This window comes from Talpa occidentalis, unplaced genomic scaffold (assembly GCF_014898055.3).
Source record: "Talpa occidentalis isolate TD23 unplaced genomic scaffold, MPIMG_talOcc4v2.1 talOcc4.2, whole genome shotgun sequence".
NCBI classification, from domain to species: domain Eukaryota; kingdom Metazoa; phylum Chordata; class Mammalia; order Eulipotyphla; family Talpidae; genus Talpa; species Talpa occidentalis.
The window spans coordinates 135,974,052-135,987,695 of record NW_023602073.1 but is presented as its reverse complement, the minus strand read 5'-3'; the positions used below and the strand labels follow the sequence as shown (position 1 = coordinate 135,987,695).

Below are 13,644 nucleotides of genomic sequence, written 5' to 3'. Positions count from 1 at the left end.
AGCCAGAGCGGGGAGCAGAGCAGGCAGAAGGACCAAAGTACACTGCTGAGGGGAGCAGCGGGCGGCAGGAGAGGTCTGCGCGCCATGTGGGACCCTCCTCCGGTGGCTGGGGAGCAACCAGGGATCGAACCGGCGCTGCAGAGGCTGCGGGCAGCTTCGCAACCCAGCGCTCAACCGCTGCGCCACCGGGGAGGCCCTCAGATTTATTTTTTAATGTAGTCCATTCTGGTCATGAGAAGTATTATTTGGGAGCACAGAGAGAATCTAGGCAGTGATTATTTTTACTTACAAGAAGGAATGTTGAAGTTTAAAGCAGTGGAGTTAGAAAGTAGACAAGAAAGAGGTAATGTGATAAAATTACCAGACATTGGTGAGCAGATGGGAGCTGTGTCTAAGGAGAACTTCAAGATGACTGTGATGTACTTAGCTTGGGTGCTTGGCCAATGTTTGAACTCATCACAAGAAATAGTTGTGTGTGTGTGTATGTGTATGTGTGCATGTGTTCAGGTAGGTGAGTTGCAAGGTGGGGAAGGGTAATGCTAATAGCTTAACTGACCCCACACTCACAAACTCTCCAGGAAGTAGTTTTATTTTCCAAGTGGAAGAGGCTGCGACTAAAGAAGGGGACATTTCAAGCACGTAATGAAAAAAAATTAAAATAAAACAGAATCTTGCCTTAATACTGAGACTAAAATGGAAAACTAGCCTTATAGTCTCAATGTGATGGATCCATCCTAGGATGACACATGCTAGTGAACTAGGGGCATATTTTCCCCCTTTTTTAATTATCTACATAAAAATATTTATCATCATAATATTCTATTAGTGACAAAGAGGATAAATGTAAATAAGACTTCTAGAGAGTCTAATGTTGACAAAGCAGTTTTTTAAAAATACAATTTTTAAAAAAGATTTATTTATTTATGCATACAAGAACTGGGGTTCAGACCAGAAGTGTGAGGTGGTGAGAGGATTCACCAGAGAGTGCAGGAAAGAGAACAGGCAGACTGACTGAAATATACTGCTGAGGGGAGCGGTGGTGAGACAGGAGAGATCTGCCTCGCCGTGTGGGTTGCTCCCTGGCCAGCCGGGGATTGAACTGGTGCTGCAGAAGCTGCAGATAGCTTTATAGAGCGGTGCTTAACACTTTGCACCACCAGGGAGGCCCCCAAAATATAATCTTTAATATATACCATTCCCCATTCAGCCCAGATAACTAAATCTGGTCTTATCAGGTGATCATGTTCCTTGATATTTAAAAAAAATTAAGTTAGCAAATGCTCTCTAACATTTCTTAATTTTATAGGCTTGTTTAAACTCTTCAGTGTAGGGCCTCCCCGGTGGCACAGCGGTTGAGCGCTGGGTTGCGAAGGTTCGATCCCCGGCTGCTTCCCGGCCACCAGAGGAACATGGCGCGCAGAGCTGCTCCCCTCAGCAGTGTATGAAGCTTCTGACTGTACCCAGTGCATGTATAAACAAAACAAACAAACAAACCAGCAAACAATAAATAAAGCATGAATAAACTCTTCAGTGTAAATAAGGGACCAGGAAAATGAATAAATATAAGAAAGTGAAAATCAAAATCAACAAAAAACTATGAACCAGAGACACTTTTTGGGGGGTGGGGGCCGGGAGGGGAGGGGTTGGGGTCAGAATGGGGCATTTGCAATTGTATGGGGGAATATAAAAATAAAATTTATTATTTAAAAAAAAATAAACTCTTCAGTGTAGGTGAAAATAACCTCACAGATTTAAATAATTTTAATGATAGCATTAATTTTAATCTAAGGTAAAGGAATATCATTTCCTTCTCAGAAAAATTAACTGTTCTGTCAATAGTAAACTTAACAGGCATGGAATTACTCAGACCAGGAATGCAGATGGAAATAATTTTTGATAGAAAGAGCTCAATCTGTGATCTCCGGATTGATAGTTATGTCTGTACAATTTGAAACAGTGCTGGCTCTGGAGGTTGGTATTATTCTACAGTTATCTGAAGGGCCTCCTTTCAGACCTGAGTAGCCTCCACCATGACCACCGTGACGGAAGGGATGTCAGCTGTACAGTGCATGGTGAAAGCTGATTCTTTCTGGGTGCCTTGTCTAGTTTTGAGCTATTTTAAAACACAAGCTTCTGTATAATTTGTGAAAGGTTTTTGGTTTCTGAGTCAGTTAACTTTAAGTCCATTCTCTTTCCAATACCAATGTGGGCTTTTTTCCTATTTCTTACATTTTTTTTCTTTGTTCATATAAAGAAGTAAATAAGGAAACTTTATGAAATAAAGAAGTCTCTACATTTAATTGGCTTTATTGCCTCACATTTTATGTCAGGCATTAATTGCTGAACTGCTGATGGGGAAGAACTTTGCAATATTTCAGGTGGGGAGATACAGTTACACATGTGTTTCTTCAGTCGCCTGGGAGACTAGTGATCAACTAGAGGGCACCAGTGATCATTTCCACTTGAATTCTTTAAACTAGGCCACATACTGTTGACACATATGCACAGGAGAGAAACGTGAAGGCTTTGTGAAACCTTAGTACTAAAAATAATTTTTACCTGTATTTATAGCAGTGTTATCATCCTTAAGAAAAGTGATAGAGAACCAAGCCGGGGAGGAAGAAAAATGTCATCAACTTACTGTTGCTGGAGAAATACCCTGCAAAACAAAGCTCTTACATTTGCCCTATGTTGCAGTAATGTTGTGAATAGATTTTTGCCAATTATGTGAGAATAGTTAATATCATTAAGCTCTGAGATAAATTCTATCACAGAGATATGTTCTGTGGCTGATAATTAACTGGGTAACAATGAAAATCTGTCCACTCTTAGGCAAGGATTGGTGATTAAGACTAACAAATAGGGCATGCAAGTAGGAAGTGTTCAAACTGGGAGGTAGAATTTGGGGTTCTGTTGTAGCTTGTTGCCTTCATTGTCCTTGTGTCGGCGGCACATTTGCTTAAAGGAAACCGAGAAGCGAACATTTTTAGATATTCAAATATTAATATGTGCAAAAATCCAGCAATTTCTAATATGAAAGCTATGCGAAAGACCTTCCTTTGCAGGGTAACTGTGCATATGTCTGAGTAGGAGGCAAAAGAGAACAGATGATTTGAAAACTATTAAAATGATTACATATGTAAAAAGTTATTTTCCTCATAAAATAAAAAAGCAGGATTTTAGTCTCAGTTAATATCTTACTTGTCACTTAATTAAAATATATTCACTCAGCATTTCACTAATTGACTCATTCATTCATTTGGTTGGCAAACAAGAGAAATGCTTACCTGCCTACTATGTGTAAGTTACCATAGTAGGAGTATCCAATACACATGATAATTATTTCTATGATGAGCAAATCAATTCAGGAAAAGTGTTACTGCAAATACACTATGCAAAGCATTAATCTCTTTGTGCAACTTTTCATTAAACTTAACTTTAGCTAAAAAGCATGTTTTAAAAACCTATACATGCAGAATTGCAACTTGTGTTATTTTCTTAACATCATGTGGCAAGCAACAAATATTCTTTTTCTTGGACTGATCAAGTATTAATGTTTGGGCAGCATACTTTAAAATAAAATGAATTGTTAAGGAGAACAGGAGTCCAAGAAAAGGTTTTGTGGCATTTTATAAGATAGTTGGTGGTACTGTTTAATGCTTATAAAGTTGTATTAAAATTTACTGAACAGCTTGTTATTGCAGGAGCTTATTTAAACCAGCTCCTTGTGGTTATGTCTGTTGAGGAAGCTTAAACTTCAAGTCTCTCCAACCATTTAACTGCTGCACGTTGACTTCAGGTCTCTTGTAAGAAAGTCTAAATGTAGGCTGTTGAATAATCCCTTTGAGGGCCCTGTAACTATTTTTATGCCTGGATATGCGTCATCAGTGGGTATTTTCTCTGGTGACTTGCTTACATCAGGTCTCCTACCATACATTCTATCAGTGAGTGACTTATGATTGATGGGAACCACGGCTGTTGTTTGCTTTATCTGTGACCTCAGCGAAAGGACAACAGGAATTTCCAGGCTGTTAAATTCTCTGAATGCTTGAAGACAGGGGCTCACGGTGTTGATCAAGGCAGGTAGGTAGCAGAGTGATATTATTCACTCGTGAGGTTGGGAGGAGGGACTAGAGAGGAACGGGGAGAGAGAAGGAGGGGGAAGGGAGGGGGAATTCCTTTTGTGAACAGCGGTAATTCTGGCTCAGCTTGTTCCTTAGCCTCGGAGGCTGTGTGTGAGGGAAAGGTGCATTTCCTGAGCCGGAGAAAGCAGCCTGTCAGAAGCTTGCGATGGAGGCACCAAGTGACTCTCCATGGGGTTGGCCAGGGAAGGCACTGAGTTCTCTTTAATTAGTTGGGGTTTTGTTTTTCAAATCATTTAATCAGATTTCTCCATGATGGAGTGGACTGTTAGGCTTCTGTATAGAAATAGGAGTTTGGAATGGAAAGGTGGGTCAGCATTCCTGGTGACAGGTAGGAAGTTCCTGTTGTCCTTAATCTGGAAGTGTCTGCAGGTGAATCTGAAAGGGAATTTGCCCCTACATCCACATGCTTTGGAGAGTAGAGTTGTGCCTTGCTGTGTGTGTATGGAAATGCACAATAACTGAATCCGCAAAAATGTTTTCTCATTTTTCTCCTGTTCTCACTTTTCTAACACGTGTACGAATCAGATTTCTAAACTGCAGTGAGATTTAGTTACCCCTATTGTAGCCGCAGCACGAGTTTAGAATTAGTGTCCATCTCCTAAACTTTTTCCCTGTGGGTCTTCCCCTCTCCTTGTTTTCTTCCTCATCTTGTTTTATCCTCTCTGTCTTTCCCCAATATCACTTTGTTTGCAAAAGTACTTGTTGACCTCTTGTTGAGGAAAAGAAGACCAGGTTCTGTATAGGTGGGGTGATGCACTTGGTAATCACAGAAACTCTGGTCTGCCTGTGTTTGCAGGCTATCATTACAGTGATTTTTTTTTTTTTAATGACAATTAGAACAAATTTAGCACTCCTTTAGTGTAATGCAATCATGGCACTTAAACATTTAAGTGAAATTGATTTTCTGATCGTTAATAAGACTTTTTATTATGGAAATGTATTTATTGTTATAGCTTACCAAGTTTACTCTTTCTTTTTTTCCCCCCAGAATGAAAGCATATTCACCAAACATAACAGATTACCAAGGTTACTAGTCACTATAAATAATTTCATGATGGCTTGCCATCTAGGAACCAAATTCTGAGATATATCCCAGAACCTCCTACCTCAAACAGGTGCTGTGTGGGGTAAAAAAAAAAAAATAAAAAACCCTCATGGAAAATTGTGATTTTTACCCTCATCTTTTTTGCCTCATATGATTCCATTGAGTGGGTATGGATATTTTTAAGTATTTTTATAGCTTCATTTCCAATTGGCTATCTTAATGGTAAGAATCTATCCTACTGTGAAGTCATACTGTTTCAGTTTGAGACATTTCAAATTCAGATGATTGAAGGAAAAAGAAAAATGAGGGCCATTGGAAACCTCACCTGCAAGAAAACTTTTCTTGCCTTTCAAAAATTGCTTTTTAATAAGCAGTATGACTCATGGCAAGCAATTTATAATATGGAATTTGTGAAAGATTAAAATTCAGAGCTGCCTGAGTTTGAGTTATTAGTGGCGGAAAGAATTAAGCCTTCGTAATGCTCTATTTAGAATGAAATCATTAAAATATTGGTGATATCCCTTATTTTTGATTATTTCATTGTACTATCCCCCCAGAGCCATTGGCAACCAGTTTTACTTTCCTAAGAATAACATAAGGTGAAAAAGGTACGCTTGGGGATGAGTTTGGATGCCAACATTCTTTGCCCTACATTGGAGGGGATGATATTAGAAGCTATAAAATTCTTTTCCCTTTCCTTAAATGTATGTATGCTTTTATGTGGGGGAGTGTGAGAGCAGAGACAAACATGTAGGAGGACTATGTATTCTTCATTAAAAATATATTTCACAAAAGATTATAGTTTGTGTGGGAGGGAAATAGCTGCCTGTCTGTTGATTGCATTGTGCTTATTCCACGTAAGGACTATTTGAGTTTAGGCAGATAACCTCATTTTGATAATCTGATGACTGCTTCTAGTTGGAGAAGAGAATATAATTCCAAGGTTGCATGCTGATGGGTAACAGTAATTATTCTGTTTTTGGCAGAGCTTAGCATGGAATCTGCTTTGGTATTTTTATAACTACATATGCAAATCTTTTCTTCCAAACCCTTTTTTTCTCTTTCACTCTCCATGTGTAGAGCTTTTTGTAATCATCAAGACTGTGAAATTCCAAAGGTGTCATATTTAATGATATCAGTTTATGGTGATGTGTAAACCTAAGTTACAGCAAAATCTTGGCTTGAAGTCTTTTTGTTGAAGCAGATCCTTCACTGTGAGCAGATTACACTGTATACTTGGTTTCCATGGAGACACTTTTATTACTTATGGATGATCAAACTGAATGTAGCATGAGTGAGTGGTATATTGGCTTTGGTCTCGGCAGCTGATGGGGTTTCCTGATTAATGTGTGATCCTTTCATTAAGGTTTCTGTTATGTTGCAGAGCTTAGCAAGGTGATGAAATCACCAACAACTTATCTAAAACAGAGAGTTGATGTGACACTTAATTTTACCTTCTAATAGGTATGTTACTCCAGTATTACATCAGGGAAAAAAAAAGAAATCCTCAAAATTACCTACAATTAGAATAGTACCTAATTGACAGTGTAAGAACAATTGTATGACCCACTTACAAAGCTCATTCTGGGAGGGTAAAAAAATACTTCAGTTGGTAAATAACCCCTCCATGTTTTATGTATATAATTAGTACAGTAATAACATCGACATTTTCCTTAGTTTTGTGAATTCTCCCTAATGATTATAAAAGTTTTAGGAAGCTATGTATTTCATTGTCATTATTTTATAGATGAGATATATAGACCCTCATAAACTCACAGGCTTTATACTCACAATTACACATGGAATTGACTGCAGCTAATGGACAAAGCCTCCTCATAGGAGCTGGAAGGTCTCACCTCGTCAGCGTGATGGAGAGAGTTGGTTGACAGCCTGATCGTGGTAACAAAACTCTGCTCTTTAGTTAGGGCTGTGTTTGCAGTTTTGGATGCATTGTCTTAATTTTCCCTCTGTCAGATTCCCTCAGTGACTGATGTGTAGATCCACGAGGTGACTAGTGTGTGATTTCTACAAGACGTCATACTTGGAGTCAACAGGGCAGCAGATCCTATTGAATGGTGACAGCAGGAAGGACTTTTATAGGGCAGGAGACTGGGGGCCCAGTGATAAAAACTAAGGACTGTGTAGACAGCGGTGGATGGAGGTAAACTTAGGTAAACTTATTCTAGTGCAAATATTTCATTACACTCTTTTTACTTAATGGGGGAGAAGATTTTCTATAAGAGAAAGAACTCTGGATGGGTTTACTCTCCTGAAAACACAATACCAGAGATCATCTCTTGAAATATTGAAGACAGAACTCAAGTTCAACAGTTTTTCTCAGAGGACCTCTACTTTACTGAAGTTGGACAATATTATCGAATTGCCTCACAACTGAGGTTGGGTGGGGATGTTGTCTAAGAATATGTGTAGGGGAATTTTTGCTATGTCTCAAACAGATCGTTCTATCATTTACACTCATTTTCTTGGAATGCACTTGCTTCAGAATTTCATTTAAAAAATGTTCCCTTTTCCACACTTTTAGATTTTTTTTTTTTTTACTGGACATTAAAAAAAAATCTTGACGTGGAGGCTTAAAGATATTTAAATAACTAATTGCCCACAAGTGCCTCATTTTCTATAAAATCACAGCCAGACTCCTCTGTGAACTAGGTAAGGCCATATTGAAAATGGTTTTATTCTGTTATATAGGTTAGTTTTATGAGTGGAGAGGTAATCATAAGAACACATAACATAGTCCAATAAAGAATTTATCTTCCTCCTGTGGGAACAGGTTTAAAAAAGACCAGGAATATATAGTACCAATCGTGGGAAATGATCTATGCCTTTTCAAAATAAAGCATTAGTGAAAACCTCTGCCCTCATGAAACCTGAGTCTAGTGTAGGGAGGAGACGGGGTGTGCCCTTACTTCATCCCAGCTCAGCACTTGAGGCAGCAAAGATGACTAAAGTTTGAGTCCCAGTGACTCAAGGAAAGGGAGGTCTCAAAAATGGAGAAAAGAAAGAAAAACCTTTAGGGTGAATAGAAATTTGGTTTTTATGACTGCTGTGTCTACATCAGGACATCAGGTGTGAGAAAACTGTGGTTATGATTATGCCCCTCAGTCATGTCTGGGCCTTGATGGGTGGGAGGAATCACTATAGAGCCCAGTTGCAGGCTGGACTTTGCCTGTAGATTTAATTGGAGTCAAAGTATGTAGGCTAAAGGGGCAGGTGTGGACTAGGGTCTCAGCAGAATGGGTCAGAATTTATGGGTCAGGTGCTCCAGCAAACCTTTCTCTTTCACCTGGAGACTGTCTTAAGGAAAGGCCACCCAATGCCATTCAAGGTGTAAAACTCTCAGGCCTCAGAGAACCTGGGCTCTTAAAGACAAATAATGATCCCTGAGTAAAGAGGCTTCTTTGTCACTAATGTAGGGCATGTTGGTGACTGGTGGCAAAGGCTTGCCTGTCAGTCCAACTTGAGGCTCTGCTGTCCCCACTGGGAGGTTCCAGTTCCTCTCTGACCTTTGTTCCTTCTCATTGGAGTCACTTGTGGTTTTTGGTGAGGTTTCGGCTCCTGGAGTAGGGTTCACCTCTTGGAGCAGAGTTGTGGAAATCTAAGCGAGTGTGTTGAATTGGGTTTCTAGTGAGACTAATTGTCTGAAATTTCTTGATGTTCCACAATGTTTGTTGGTGGGACCTGGCTCTCAGCTGGGGAGAGAACAAAAAGGAAATATAAGAGAAGTGAATTTACAACTTTGGGGAAAATATATTTATTTGGGAGACAGAAAAAAAAGTAGAATCTAATAAAATGGAGCAGCAAGAGGGTAGGTGGGGGTCAGGTGATGTGCCGTCATAGTTGAGATGGATCTTAGTTTTTGGTGATCAGTTTCAGCCATTCTATAAAATTAATGATATTCTAAATTCCACATCCTAAGCTAGCTTCCAAGGATGTAATAGTGAACCAGACAGATACTTGTCCTCCAAGAGTTCCCTGGAAGTGAGAGATCTCAGCACCGGTGGCATTATGGGAAACGCTAGGATGCAGAGAAGGCAGCCTGGAGGGTGAGCCATGTTTGGAAAAGGGCGTGGAGGGATAGCTGGAGGACTATGAGCACAAGAAATTGGTGAGGCTGGTGAGGGTATTACTGGAATGTCTGAGTAGTTGGTCCACGGTTGCTGAAGCAATTCAGGTCAGATGGCCCGAGAAGGGTAAGATGATGGGACCAGAAGTCAATGTGAGGGCAAAGAGCCTCTTCAATAGCTGTGAGGAAGTGTAAAACACTTCAAAAAAGGAGTCTTGCATTAGTAAGTGGAGATCTGGGTTTCAGGTAGATGAGCATGAGAAGGTCCAAATAGCTGATGTGACATTTGCATTTAGTGGAGAGCTCAAATGGTGGAGTGACTAAGTTGGTTCTAATAGTAGTTCATTTCTAGTGTTTTATTATCCCTTGTATTTGACACCCATGTTCTTCCTAAAAAATTTTAAAAACCCCCTATTGGTGTTTCACTACTGCTATCCTAGAAAGATTCTGCCACATCCCCATAGTCTGATACAATCTTTTAGACAGGCTTCCTGATTCTACTTGTGATTGATTTCCCATTCCACTGCAAGTTGTTTTTTGTTAAAATGCCATTTGTTACAGGTTTCTACAGGAATCTAAAGCTTTTGCTGATTACCCATTGCCTTCAGGTTAAAAGGTAGACAAGTGAAAAGCCTACATTTTTCACAAGACTTCATAATTTACCAATTATTTATATATAATGTGTATATATACACATAGTCTGAGTTCTTTACAAAGCCCATATGGTGGATAGAACAGAATTTGTTTGCTTCCTAAGTTCATAACTGACATAGTAGGGACGAGGGCTTAAATGACGGCACGTGAATGTCAGTCAGAACTTAGAAACAAGGTTATCTGAGTTCAAGTGCAAGGTGCTTTCTACCATAACACAGCCTCACCTTACCTGTGGAGCTCCACCTCCATTTTAATCATGTAATTTCTGTAATTGGGATAATAAGGTGATGTGCCTTTGGTCTAAGAAGCCATTTAGCATCTGATTCTATCCCGGCTCAGAAGTTGTGATCCAGAGTTGTTGACTGAAACAACAGTTTCAGCCAGGAAAATCCTGGCTGATTTTCCCTTAGATTGGGAAAAATCTGTCTCCTGCCAGGACATCTGGGTAGGAACAGAAAACATTCTGTACTTTGCTGATTTCATCCTTAGTGCCTGCTTGTCTCATACAGAACTCGGAGATGGTTCTCACTGAGTTTGCCTGGGCATACTGGATGACTTTTGACTTCTGACAGGACTTCCTCCTTCCACTCCTCTCTCTCCAAAAACGGTGCCTCTGAAACATGCCTTGAATTTTCACCTAGAGAAATTAATGGTCTGAAAATATTCCAAATGTATTTCTCATTTGTTACATCAATGACTGTATAGATTTGTTACCATTTAGTCAAGAATAGTTTAGAAGATATTCTATGGAAGAATGTACAGCTGTGCTTTAACTGCAAGTTAAAATCAGGGACATTTGTTAACAATGCAAGGATTAATTAGTCTGTGTTAGCAGGATTTTAGAGTACCCTCTGTTTCCATCATTTTCTCATTGTACTGAAGCCAATGTCATTTGGATTTTGATAGAGTTTTTGAAGACAATTTGCTGCATCAGAAATTTAAATGCTGTAAAAAAAATTATGCCTGAGGATTGTCTAGAGTATCAAAAATAGCCTCCACTCCTATAAAAATCGATGAAGGAAATAGGGGCATGAGGACTAGTTAAATGATATTTTGCAAGTGTGCCATTTGCCTTGTGGGCTCTACTTTAAACCACACACACAAAACTCCCAATATCTGTTTGGAAATTGTGTCCTTGTATCCTTTAAGACGGGTATCCATGATGAAGGGGTGTATTTTTCTAGTGAGAAAAGTTAAGAAAGAACAATCCTTTTTTGTAATATATATATATATATATATATATATATATAATATATATATATATATCCTTATAACTGACATAGTAGAGACCAGAGGGCTTAAATGACAGTGTTAGGGCCATATAGCACAGGAATGTCAGTCAAAACTAGAAACAAGGTTTTCTGAGTTCGAGTGCAAGGTGCTTTCTACCATAACACGGCCTCACCTTACCTGTGGAGCCCCACCTCCATTTTAACCATTACAATATATATATTCCACATTGTTTTCCAGCCCTTGGTAATGATGCATTTCTCCTTCCACAGAAGGCAGAGATACACATAGCTTAATTTCTAATGTCTTTTATGTTTTAATTAAAATAATTAGATATGTACCTTACAAGCTTGTTAGTACGTATACTGGCTAGTACCAAAGGTAAAAGATAGGAAGATTAACTTATTTTTTATTCAAATATTAACAATAATAAATGGAAGCTACCTATAATGTGATAACAAAGAAAAGGGAAATATGGAAAGTTGATCTTTTTTTAATATATGCTTCTGACATTTTTTAAGATAGTGATGTCATATGACCTATTGTCTAATAGAATTTTTCAAAAGCACTCAGTCTTCTTGTATTTCACCACATTATTTTATCCTGCCATGTTGAATGACTTTTGGTGTTAGTGGCACTCAGCTTAAGGCCCTTTCTACCTTGGCTATGGTTCCATGTGCCCTTCAGAGCTGCCACTGTGGCCCATTCATCTTCCCTGTCCCCACTCATGCAGGTTTTCCTTCCCTGGTAGTTGTAGACATGTCATCTTCCACTGTGAATGGATCTTGTATACTACTATCAGGTTAACTTTACAGCAGCTCTGTTTCAGCACTCCTCTGCTCAGAATTCTGTAGGGGATCTTACTGTCCACAAGGTGATAGGCAGTTTAGAATCCAAAAAAAAAAAAAAAAAAAGCACAGGAAGTGGAATCCTTTTAAGTTGCCTGATCTGGAAATGTCACTGTTCATCAGCATTCCTTAGATTTATGTACTTTTAGTAACAATTTCAAGGTCCTCACCTCCCATACATTTTGCCCAAGCCCGTGATTATTCTTTGAATTAATATTTTCAACTTCAGCAGATTTGCAACAGTGAACCATCTCCCCTTGCTAAATGCAATGTTTTCATCTCCCAGGCTTCCATGAACTAGACTTGTGAAACTTTTCTCCCACTTTGCCTTCTCAATCTCCTTTTCTGGTCTTCCTCTAAGTGTCATGGTCTTCTAAGGCTCTGTTCTGGAGTCTTCTGATCTTTACCGTAACTCTAGCATTGGTCATAAATATCATCCATTTGAAAGTTTTATCTCCATGAATGAATCTTCCCCTAAATTCTCAAGTCAAACACTTCCTCAATATATGAATGTAGCTGTCATATGGATATATCAAAGTTAAGATAACCAGAGGAGAACTGTCAATGTGTCACTGCTACAACTCTGTCCCCTTATCTACCCTCCTCATTCAGTAACTAGAACCAAATGTCCCCCATTGTTCAAGCCCAAATACCCCAATTTACCCATGATTCCTCTTCTTCCCTCTGGTGTCACATTCAGTTCAGTAAATTCTTGACTTCCTCCTCAAAGTGAGTGTTGATTGAGAGTTCTTTTTACTGTCTCTTCTGTCATAGCCTCATCCCAAGCCACCAGTGTCTGGCCTAGTCCATTAGCAAACACTCTTAATTAGTTTTCTTGACCCCCTGTCCACAGAGTAGCTTATTAAGTTATTAAGCATGAATTATATAACACAGTGCCTGGCTAAAGAATCTCCAATAGATTTTCATTAGCCTTAGAATTAAATCTGAACTACTCACCATGACTGCAGAGTTTTGCCTCTCACAGAGCAACTTCCATACTCCCTGTTCGCTCTTAGCCTCCAGCAATATTGACCTTCATTCTGTTCCTTGAACTTGCTAAGTGCTTCCTATCTTGGCATTTGTATTTACTGTTTTTCCTGCTTGGGATGCTCTTAACCTGTATCTTGTCAGGTATGGTTCCTTCTCCTTATTCAAGTCTCACATTAAATGTCACCTCTTTGGACAGGCCATCTGTGACCCAAGTTTGAGCAGTTTCCTCCCCTCCTCCCCCAGAACTGAAAATGATCAATTCATTGTTTATGTGGGTTTTCTTGCCATCTTTTGCCATCACTCCCCCGTTAGGCAATGGCTGAGGTCATGACCTAGTGCACCTCTGTTATCTCAGTGCCTAGTGGAGTTAACAGGGCATACCAGGCACCTCAAGGTATTTGTTAATTTATTAGGCATCTTGAACCTAGTCTACTTATCTGTAAAGCAAAGGTGTTAGGACAGGTGACCTCTGAACCTGTCCTGCTAGACCATTTTTTATCCCATCTGTGGCCCTATGACCCAGTGCAGTTGGCCACCTTAGTGTTCTATAAAGGGCCCATGCTAACAGGCTTCAGTTCTTTGCTCACTCTCTTCCCTCCCTAGTGTTCTTCCTTCTTTTCCATGCTAGCCACATTCCTTCGGGACTTC

At 39.4% G+C, this 13,644-nt stretch overlaps 1 protein-coding gene across 20 annotated transcripts in view; it reads left to right on the top strand.

Moving 5' to 3' along the window:
* HIVEP2 (HIVEP zinc finger 2) overlaps nucleotides 1-13,644 on the top strand; it is a 186,721-nt gene that overhangs the window by 56,378 nt on the left and 116,699 nt on the right. Inside the window, exon 1 of one of the 20 annotated variants that reach the window (XM_054697893.1) lies at nucleotides 3,135-4,083. The exons of the other annotated variants lie outside the window; for them this stretch is intronic. The gene's annotated coding sequence lies outside the window, so the exon portion shown is untranslated. Of the gene's footprint in view, nucleotides 1-3,134; nucleotides 4,084-13,644 lie in introns of those variants that run through there. 20 annotated transcript variants of the gene reach the window in all.